The following is a 12,131-nucleotide window of genomic DNA, read 5'->3' as shown; positions in this document are numbered from 1 at the left end:
AAGACATAGCGTCAATTATATTGTGAACTCTGACATACATTTCTCAGGTAAATATTGAGGCTCCTTTTCTTTTTCCTTCATTCTTATAAAAATTGTATTGCAGTGAATTATTTCCTTCCACAAGAGATTTTGTCCCTGTTACATATGTAGCTTAATAGTGAACATGATTGAATTTGAACATATGGAAAATAAACGCTTTTAATTATGTAAAGAACTGAGATATGGATTTCTAGCTTAAAAGACATGATAAATTAAATCACATATTACTTGTGAGAAAAAAATACCAAAATATGTACATCTAAGCCATTGTGGGTCCAAGAAATCATCATATTTTTCTACAATACTTATCACATTTATTGAGTTTTTCAAAGAAAGATAAATTAAGCTGTTCTCTTTTTCTACATATACTCAGAACTTGAAAAAAGTCCCTATTCTATGAAATTACAAAATAAGCTAATATGTTTTCTCTCACCAAGTAACAAATGAATCAGTGAGCCTTTCTGTAGATGTGGATTTAAAATATATTTTACTATATTTAAGTATTTATACTTAAATTTATATTTATACTTGCCATTCAGCTTAGCAGGTTATGAATACAGTGTGTCCTGGTCAATGTCACACTTTCCACATTCTCAGCTACCCCTCCCAACACACCACACCCACTCCTTCCTTCCCTTTGCTCAATTTACTAGGATAGTGATTGAGTGCTTTTTTCCCCCATTTGACAAAGCAATTCATGTATAAAATGCATCTTGATCTGTGTCATCCTTTCAACATCTTCACCCCCCATTTCCTTATTTTTCCTAATTTTATGGTATGTGCAATGAATTATTGACAACCTTCTCACCCTTCACCTCTTTTCTTCACTTGAAACTACTCATTTCATGGTAATTACTTGTTGAGTTTTGGCTTAGTTTTTCTAAGAATTTCAGCTCTCATAGACCCTATCAGACCAGATCGGACTGGGAAGGTGGCTCAGTGGCAGAGTGGTTGCCTTGCATGCAAGAGGCCTTGGCTTCAATTCCTCAGCACCACTTAAGCAGAAAAGGCGAGTTATGGCGCTGTGGCTCAAGTGGTAGAGTGCTAGTCTTGAGCTTAAGAGCTGAAGGACAGTGCTCAGGCTCAGAGTTCATGCCCCATGACTGACAAAAATACATACATACATACATACATACATACATACATACATACATACATACATACATAAAATTTAGGGCTGGGAATGTGGCTTAGTGGTAGAGTGCTTGCCTAGCATGCATGAAGCCCTGAGTTCAACTCCTCAGTTCCACATACACAGAAAAAAGCCAGAGTGGTGCTTGTGGCTCAAGTGGTAGAGTGCTAGTCTTGAGCCAAAGCATCTCAGAGACAGCACCCAGGCCCAAAATGCAAGCCCCAAACTGGCCAAAAAAAAGAGTCTCAGACCAGATCATTCATTTGTAACCTCTTACACACCACCCATTGTGCTTACTGGTAGATTTATAGGCACATTCTAGACCTCCCAAATGGGCAAACCATACCCCACCTATGTTTCGTTGGGTCTTGCTTACTTCACTTAATATAATCCCTCTCCCAACCTTTCTATCATTCTTTCTGATGGATGAGTAGAATTCTATTGGGTATAAACATCACGTTTTCTTCATCCATTCATCCAGTGAGAAGCATCACAGTTAATTCCATTTCTTGGATACGGTAAATAATGCTGCAATGAATATGGATATGCTGGTGAGCTTACAGAGCCTTGTTTGTGATCTATTGGATAAATGCTCAGGAATGGAATTGCTGGGTCGTAGGGTAGTTCTACAATGAAAATGTGAATCAAAACAAAAGACTATACCTCACCCCAGTTAAAATGGCCACTATCAAGAAAATTAACAATAACAAATGCTAGTGAGGATGTAGCCAAAGAAGAACTCTAATATATTGTTGGTAGGAGTGTAAGCTGTACAATTAGTCTGGAAAGCAGTATGGAGGTTCCCCAAAAGTCACAGGTTTTAAAGTCACACAAGTGCATGGTACTAGAGATGGAGAACAAATGAATTTAAACAACCCCACACAGACACAAGGTAAAACTCCTGCAGCAGTGTGTGCTAACTCATGAGCAGCAAAAAAAATAATTCAAAGTGAAAAGTCTTATTTGGATGTCCACTGTAGTAGCATTATTGATATAAAAAATGTGTCATTTGGTAAAGATCAAAGACATTGGATCACATACCAGAGGAAAAAACAAGTGATTCATTGATATAAACCATCCTGAAGAATGGTCCAATTCCATCAGTGCTGAGACAAGGTCATGGATGAAGTCACCATTTGAAATGCCTAAGCTAGTTAATTTAATAAATCAGTTATTAATTGTTAAATAATTTATTTGCTCTTCTAAAATACCAAATATCATAATTTATTTATATGCTAATTAAAATAGATTGTTATATATAATAGTACAGAAACAATTTTAACAAATATTGTAACTACATTGAAAGAATTTATATAACCCTCTGGCACTGGACTGAGAAAACTACATTATTAAAGAAGAGTTTATTTTAAACTAAAAAGAAGATAGTTATCTTTTCCTGTCCCTACCCACTAAAAATGAGCCTGGAGAAACTAATTCTGATTTTTTAATCTTTTTTTTTCTTTTGGCTTTTCTATGTTAAGCTTTATGTTTGATAATTATATCATCCTACTTATGAAATTCAGTGACAGAAGATATCACATCAAAACATTTTACTCTTAATCCTGCATACCACAAAGAGAACTGTAAGGAAGGAAATAGGCTTTGACATCTTTGTCAAGTCAAAATTGTAGGTAATTATTTTAAAGTATGTCTTCTTTTTCATTTTAAAATTGAAGGAAGAAAAGTGGCCATAATTATTCTGTAATGTAAATGCAAAAATAGAACCATGTATAATTTGTGAAATTACAAAATGTGTTCTATCTCTGATGCATCAGAAAACAAGTAAATATAAATTTAGGTGAAAATGTAACAGTAGAATGAGGTAAGTCCAATTCAAGTTGTACATAATATTGAAATAACTGCTACTTTAACATTTTTGCATTATTAAGTGTTCTGTCAGAAATATTAAATTTTAATAAAATGTATGCACAAAATCATCAGCTAATATATTTATGGTTTCAAAGATTTCAAACTTAAGACCTGGAGGTGAGACATGACAGTAACAAACTCAGTAACAAGTTCAAACCCTAGTACAGCAAAACAATCAACTAAACTAAACTAATGTAATTCTGAATTTAATCAATTCTAAAATTAGCTTTGAAGGAGTAAAATCACTATTAAACCTTCAGTGTAATTCTACCCTATGACACAACAACATAGTTTTTACTCTGTTGCTAATTAGTGACTAATGTAGAAAATAACAAAACTTTCCTAATCAGATCCATGTTTTCCCGTCTCACGCTATATGCTTATAAGGAAAACCATTTGAAGTATTTTGAAAGATGTTAGAAAACTCTTTGAGGATGTCTGAAAAAAAATGTCAGAGAAGATACCAAAAATAGATTAGATTGTAAATAAATCTTAAGGGAAAAAATAAAAGTCTTGGAAATAATAACAGGAATAACCGTAATGATATTTTTTGGTTTCCTAAAAACTGAAAATCATTTCATTTAATAACAGAGGAATGGCATATCTTTTTACATAAGCTCATTCTCTTAATAATAAAAAATACTTAACACAATAACATTATTCAACTTGAATGGAAATTTATCTTTGGATGTATTTATTGATAGAAACAAAGTGCTGTACAGAATAAAGCAAGCTAGAAGAGAAACATCTGACTTTCTTTATTAAGATTAATGATAAAATAATAGCAAACAGGTAGTGAAATACAAAAAGAGACACATATGCATAATAAATTATTATTTAGTTTGTAAATTTAATTTTATTGAAAACCATAGTGAATTTATTGTATCAGTAGCCTCGGCTAATATTTCTTTTAGAAATACTGTCCACTGGTAAAAGACTGATAAAATATCTATCTATCTATCTATCTATCTATCTATCTATCTATCTATCTATCTATCTATCTATCATCTATCTATCCTCGTTGAAGCCAGCAAAATAAATCAGCATTCCTTCTGTTGAAGAATTTGATACCTTCACTATATGATTATATTGTATTATAATTGTGTAATGTGATTGTGCTGATTATACACAATTCTTATGTCCCAAAGGGAGACTAGACTAATGAACGTTGTTCAATGGCATGGAAGACCAATCCAGGCTAAATACTCTTCCATTGCAAAATTCTGTGGCATCTTCTTGACTTCTCCAAGTACAAGTAGTTATTATTTTATTCATTTAAGTATTATTTTGAAAATATCACATTTACATCTCCCTAAAATAATATCTCTATCAAAAAGTGAATTATATAGAAGTATATAAGTTTTTTTATAAGTTCTCCCTTCCCCACTGCACATATCTAAGTTAATTCTCTAAAAGTAAGCACTATTCAAAAACTAATGCATACTCCTCAACAAACACCAAAGCAATGTCAAAAATGTTCAGTACATAAGCATAGCAATCTTAGGACTGGTTACAGATAGAGAAAGTGAGATTCATTTCAATAAATTATCCTCAACCCATTAGAAGATGACTCTCCAGTGGAGTATTGATGTTCACAGTTGGTTGAAGAGGACATCAATTCCATTAAGCAAATATGTACACATAGATTTAATCTGAAACTGGTTATGAGGTCAAACTTTTCCACCAATACATTAACCAAAGTTCTGCCTATTTGGAAAATGGTGGTAATCGTGTTATATAAATAGATATTGAGCATAGGCCCTCTATTTGTTTGTAAATTGTAAAGACCATGTGACTGTTAGCTTATGTGTCAGCTTGACCAGGTATGGGTACTTAGTTTTATTTATTATTTCTGTGTGTGTCTGAAAGGATGTTTTTGCACTATTATTAGAATAACTAGTTTGAATATAGCTAATGTCTTTTTTTCCAGTGTGAATGAACATTGTTTTCACAGAGAACCTAAATAGGAGAATCGGTTGCTCTTTCTAGGCCTTACAGCACCAACAGGGCATCTAATTTCTCTACCCCTCTGTCTTCTACTTCTCAGGTCTGTAGACCCAGCCTGATACAGATATTATCAGCCTATCAACACTCCAGGACTCCAGCCTAGAATCAAGCTTTCTTGGGTCTTCAGCTTTTACAGTTTGACCTCTTAATTATGAGTCTATAGTTTATAATTCATCTCTTTGCATATTATGTTTTTAGTGTAAATATGTTATAAATATTTAATATGCTATTATAATATACTATTATATAAGACAGCTGCACAATTATATTCCAATATGATTAGCTATTATTACACCTGTAAAATATACAAAACATAGTTTTCCATAGCAAGATAACCCTTGCATAAGGTATAAGGGGAAATTAGATAATACTCCTTTTTCTAAAGTAAGAATGTAAAAAATGGTTTGTGTAGAGAAATTTAAACAGAGTTTGATCTGTCATTAATTGATATGATATAAAAACAATTCTTCAACAAAACATACTATAGACAATTACTCTTCTTCAATTGGAAATCAATTCAAAACTATATCATAGTTTTGCATGGGTATAAGGTTTACGTGTGTTTTAATGCTTATTTGCTTGAAAACTACCTCATAAAACACCTAAGCAGGAAGTGTTATTCAAGAGTCATGTCCTTCACTACATTACGCTTTAATCTCATTTCTTAATCACTAATAATTTGGCAAGATACTAGTAATAATGTTATCTAGCATTGATGAAAAATGTTTTGGTCATTAAGTTCATTGTTAGTTTAGTGTCACACCAGTTCATTTAGATATTACTTGAAAGTATTTGGTGGGCACTCAAAATTGTGATTATGCAGCATAACCATTTTTCTATTTTTGCAGTTATATTTAGCTCCTATAAAAATCATCTCTGGGAATTTGCGAAATGTTATTATTCAAAAATCCAACTGAACTGATATATCAAAATTTCATATTTTTTCCCTGTAAGGTTTATGAATATTTACAAAGGTAATCAAGAATTGATATAATAATTTTGGGAAAATCTAGCTTGCATTTATTTATTTATTTATTGCTTTGAATAATCAAGATTTTTGCTAACATTCATCAAATTCAAAAGCTAATCACTGAACTAAGTATTTCTCACAGTAGAATGAGAGACTTGAAGATTCAGCAAGCCATTTGAGAAAATTCCAGATGACAGACACATAAGAATTTTCCACACTGGAGAAGATGGCCACCTGTTATAAGATTATCTTCTGAAGGGGGCTCTTTCTTGCTATTGTTTCGAACATAGTTGTAAGGTGATTCTTTTTTTGCCTTGTATGTCCCTCTCCCACAGTATAACCCTTATTTTCACTGTATTTGATGTTGGTATAATTTGGGTAGGGGAAGGGAAAAAAAAACAAATTGTTTAAATAGGGATACAGGTAGACCCGTTGCAACAATGAGATGTACAAAATGCTATGTTGAAAATGAACTTTACAACTGTGGGGGTGAGGGAGTGTAGTCATGGAGATGGGAGGGCAGGGATGGTAGGGGGAAAACCATGGTAGGGGAGGCAGCAATGCTTGATAAGAAATGTACTCATTACCTTGCTCATGCAATTATAACCCCTCTGTATGGTATTTTCATAATAAAAAAAAACTTTTTAAAAAATAAAAAAAGATTACCTTCTGAAGAAAAACATCAGCAGCATTTGTCCTGGTTAGACAGGTTGACAGCAGAAACAGAAAAATGGCTTCACCTGGCCCTCCTCTCCTCTCAGGAAGGGATCAGCATCTGCATAACCCAACCGAGTTCTGAAACAGGCCTGCTAGTTCTGAAAAGTAATTTAATGGTTCAAAAAGAAAAATAATCGGAAAATTACCTCAGTTTCAGAGTAAGATCAAGCATATTTCTAATATAAGTACATGGAATATGTTTTTAAAAATATTCCTAATTTTAAAAGATTGGAAAGCTTTACCTAAGTCAAATGAGTCAGAAACTTAATGTTTGTCATAAGTTGGTTTCAAAACCTAACTCTGAAAAAAAAAAAAACCTAACTGTTTCCAGGAACACATCAAAGGTAGCAGTGAGTAGTGAGTTAGAGATATGCTCTGCATAGTTCTTCCCAGTTCTACGTTTTCAATACATGATGGAAGTCATTTGTCTTCTATTTCACAATGCACTGGATTCCTCAGCACCTATATTGCTATGTTACTAGAATTGGACACGAAGATAGTATGAAAGGTAAGACAGAACCTGTTAATACAAGTTAAAATCAGATGTTTTGGTCAGCAATGAAAGGTTGTTGCTAAACATGGTGCCTGTAATCACAGCACACAGAAGAATGAGGCAGAGGAACTGGAGACCACACTGGGCTTCCTCGGTCCACCTATCTCAAAACATGAAATTAACTACATAAGTAACTAACTAAATGAATAAATAATACTTGAACAATTTACAAAAACATCTAAGTGTACTTTTAAATTTCTAAAGGAAGAGCAATGCAATCTAGTTAAAAAAAATTATTGGAAACATTTTCTGATTTTTATGCCCCAGAACTTTTAAGGTCTCCTATGTACTTATTTACTGATTTTACAGTATAAAATCATAAAGCATATTTTTGAAATGAACAAAAATCAGGGCTAAAATAACGCTGCACCACCCCCTCTGATTCTTTGTTTTCTAACATTTTATTTCCCTATACATACAATGTATAGAAGCAAAATAGCTACCTTTATAATCTTCCTCGTTACAATCGCTTCTTATCCTCCAACAAATACCACAGGAAATTTATATGGTTTTATTTGTATCTAGATAAAATGAGAACTCTGCCTCAGAATCTGATTTGGCCAGTGACACAGACTTCACAGGCAATAGTTCCCTACAGTAGTAGAAGGTCACTGCCAAATGGTAAATTTTTTGCATAAAATACAGAAGCTTATCATTGTTTTACACATTGTCTTCTAGGGGGAAGAAAGAAATGAGACCAGCAGCTTGGCAAGGGGCCCAATGGAGGCTTCTTGGAACACAGACTTAGGAACCAACTGAGCTTGAGGAGCAGAAAATAATCTGAAGTTGTATGCTGTTATAACACTTCTTGTTGTGTCAAAGTTTGCATCTTATGTTGTTCACAAAGCTTATTTTATGGATTCTTTGTGCATGAGGGAGGAAAAAGAGCTATTCCTAGGAATGAGAGAGGTGAGAACTATTTCAACATCTGGCTGTTCACGCAGAGAAGGAAATGGAGAGAAACAGAGCAGGTAACAGGAATGTCAGCAACCAGGTGATAGGCAAGCACTTTTGTGTTTCTTCAAGGCACATAAAGAAGAAGGTTGATTTCTTACCAAAGCTCATTAGATGAGGATGCGGAAGAGGGCCAATTTAAACTCAGTCTTAAGATGTCCCTTAGAAGCTAGACATCTGAGAAATATCTAAGCTAATTCTTTCTCAGTCTCTATCTCTCTTTCCCTTTCATGCACACACATACACATAAACACACATGTACATGAAATCTATACATTTACACCTGAACTGCATGTTTCTTTTGCTGTCTTCAACTCTGCTTACTTATTTGGACAGGCTCTAAGCATAATTCCAAAATTTCAAAATGTATTAAGTATATCCCAGTGCAATGGCTTTAAAAGTCTGAACAAACTTTAAAAGTTTGTTCAATATTCTGCACATACATTAGGATATTCACTATACTGTAGCATAGGACTGTTCACTGGAACACCAAAACTGCTTTCTATGTGAGAACTTGTTTAGACTCCAGCTTCTCCTCCGCCATCTTCCTCCAGACTGTTTTTTATATATTATATAAAGCTATTGTTTCTGTTTATATATTTGCCTTTGATTTTATTTTTTCATCATTTTTCCTATCATTATGAAATTTCATACGTTCAAGCCCTACATTATGATTTAAATATATTCTGTAAATAACATAGTTATCATACTATATTTTAACAGTCATTTGTGATATTTTATTTTATTCAAGATTAGTTTTTCTAGGGCATCTACACAATGGATGCAGATGGTAATATTCACTTAATATCCATTCAATATTAAGTTAATCATATACAAAATAAGATTACTAACAGGTACCATCTTCATGTTTTTAATAAGAATTCAATAATGTTTCTGAGTTTATTAATAGTTTTATTATATCATTGTTCTTATGATCTTATCAATTTTGTAACTTAAAATTTTTTGCTATTTTTCATATCAAAAACCAGGAGACTAATAACGTAGTATTATACAGACTACATTTTGAGATTACTTGCCATAGATCTTTAAACTAACAAATATATGTATTTTTTTTTCCACTGGTCGTGGGGCTTGAACTCTGGGCTTGGACACTGTCCCTGCACTCTTCAGCTCAAGGCTAGCACTCTACAGCTTGAGCCACAGCGTCATTTCCCGTTTGCTAGAGGTTTACTGAAGGTAAGAGTCTCATGGACTTCCCTGCCTGGGCTAGCTTTGAACTGTGATCCTCAGATCTCAGCCTTCTGACTAGCTAGGATTACAAGCACGAGCCACTGGGCGACCGGCTCTAATATAGTTTTGTCAGAAAATTGCCAACTGACTGTTTTCTCTAAGTTCTTTACTGTATCTGTGTCTAGAAGTGTGTGTAATTTTTGCTTGGGGAAATCAAGTTTTCAGAAAATAAATTCAGCACAGTTGCCTCGTGAAAATTACTTAGCTCAGATGTAATTGCCAAGTGGCACTGAAAATATATCACTAATCCAACCTTGAGAAGTACTGAGGAAAATGGCCATTGTCTTGAAGATTATGTATTTTTAAATTCATGCACATAAAAAGAAAACTTGAGCCAAGCTGGTAATGCAACAGAGGTTTGGAATCTTTCTATAGTTTGATTTTTAAACGTATTTTCAAAATTTCAAAAAGAAGTTTTGTCATCTGGGATTCAATACCAGCATTGTAGTTCATAACTTAATGAGCTGAAGAATGGAAAGTTAATACCTTCTGATTTTTGTGTGTGTGTGCATTTATGCAATGTATTAGAAAGAATTCTTCTATATGAATTTCCACGGCATAACCACTGTTTTCACTGTATTTGATGTTGGTATAATTTGTGGAGGGGAAGGGAAAAAACACATTGTTTAAATAGGGATATGGGTGGACCCATGCAATAATGAGACGTTATGTCGAAAAACGAACTTTACAACTTTGGCACAGGGGTGCGGGGGAGGGGTTGATGGAGGGGACGGAGGAGAGGGGGCGATGGGAAGGGATAGGAAGGGGAAACAAAGGAGGAGGCAACAATGCTTGATAAGAAATATACTCGTTACCTTGCTCATGTAATTGTAACCCCTCTGTACGGTATTTTCACAATTAAAAAAAAAAGAATTCTAAGAATTTCTTAGGCCCACACAACCTGTGACTTGGTTGGTACAAGTACTTCATAGTGTTCTACTGGATTTCAGATTGATCATATGTGAGAAGGGTCTGAGGAGTCATATAATTCAGCTACTCTTTTATGAGACAAATAATAGGAATTTGGATTGTGGAAGATGGTGCATGTCCATGGCTTAGATTAACACAGGGATTCACCTGGGAGATCATCAAAGCCTAGAAAGAAGGCTCTTGTAATAGCTGCTTCACAGAAACAGAAGGCGAGCAAAAGTACAGAGATGAGCTATTGCTGTTTTCCAGGAATACGGGACTCAGGTAAAGTTCAACAATGTCAGTCATCATTGCTTTTATTTTAATCTCTCAAATGTCATTGAAATACTCAAAGGGAATTTGGGATATGTGACTTGTGCAGTGCTGAAGACCTGAGGGATGGAGAATGAATATTCAGAGGGGCAGAGCTTTTTCCACTGTTGTGATCATAATTGAATGGCTCCCTCTAGGGACAAGGATGGAGGATGGCTTCATTTATTCCAAAGCAAGAGAAAAATTTCAACCCTTAAAGATGTCTGCAGAAAATGTGAAGAGGACAGGTAAGCAGCAAAGATCCTGTTATTCAGAACATATATAAAATATCAATAGTAAATTGAAATAAAATTGTTCCATGATTGCACCCCATAAATACTGCTTCTTTAAGGTAAAGTTACATGTTTAAGGTTAGCCACATATCAGGTGTTAAAGATTAAAGAAATTGCTGGGAAAATGCAATGAGTAATTGAATGTAGCAAAGGCTGTAGACATGATTTAAGAAATAATGGACATATTTCAGTCAGTGTTCTAGCAGGAAAGTGATGACATTATTATTGGATAATAGGAGATTATTTTAAATTAAGGGAAAATTACAAAGATGTAATGCCAGTTAAAATATATGTAAGCAGCTAGTTCCTTAGTTTTTATCAACATACAATGGTTATGTATGATATTAAATTAGTTGCATGAGGGAGGGGATACAAGTTTGACAAGAAATATAGTTATTACCTTACTTATGGAACTGTAAGCCATTGACAATAAAAATAAATAAATAAATTATAATTTAGTTGGAAATATCTGGAGGGTATATGGGAGATATTTATTTAATTAGCATATGCACATAAAATTATATCAAAAAGTTAATGAAAAAATATATGTGTAAGGAAAACAAGAATTGCAAATACAAGAAAATTAGCATCTGTAAATAAATAATATAAATAAAACAATGATGAAATAAATATTTTATATCTGATAGCAAAAGAATGAATCTAAAATTTAGAAAGTAAGATTATCTATTTGAAAATGGAAGACTATGTCTTTAGAAACCTTATAACAGCAAACTATATTCATTTTGTAGTCATAATATTTTAAAAGCTATAAAATCATAAGGAATTTTATCTATAATATATAATCTGATATTTTATTACTTGATTTTATTTTCTTCATATTTTACCAAATTTGACATTTAAGCTGCATTTTACTTTTTAGGTTGGAGAAGATTTTCTTTTAGAAAATACAGAAATATTTACACATGTAAATTATTTAGAAATATACAAATAAATAACTTATTTATGTAACTTATTTAAAATGGAAAGAGCAAAAGTTATTTAGAATTTCATGTATTGATCTAAATCAAATTCTAAATTAATCATATTTTCCTTTATCTCTTACTTTCTGTGATTATTGAACCCCAGTGACATTATGGATTTTTATGGTCAGTTTTAATTTGTGCT

The sequence above is a fragment of the Dipodomys merriami genome, unplaced genomic scaffold, assembly GCF_024711535.1.
Source record: "Dipodomys merriami isolate MVZ:Mamm:240054 unplaced genomic scaffold, mDipMer1.0.p SCAF_9, whole genome shotgun sequence".
Classification (NCBI taxonomy): domain Eukaryota; kingdom Metazoa; phylum Chordata; class Mammalia; order Rodentia; family Heteromyidae; genus Dipodomys; species Dipodomys merriami.
The sequence above is the reverse complement of the archived record's forward strand: the minus strand, read 5'-3'. Positions refer to the sequence as shown.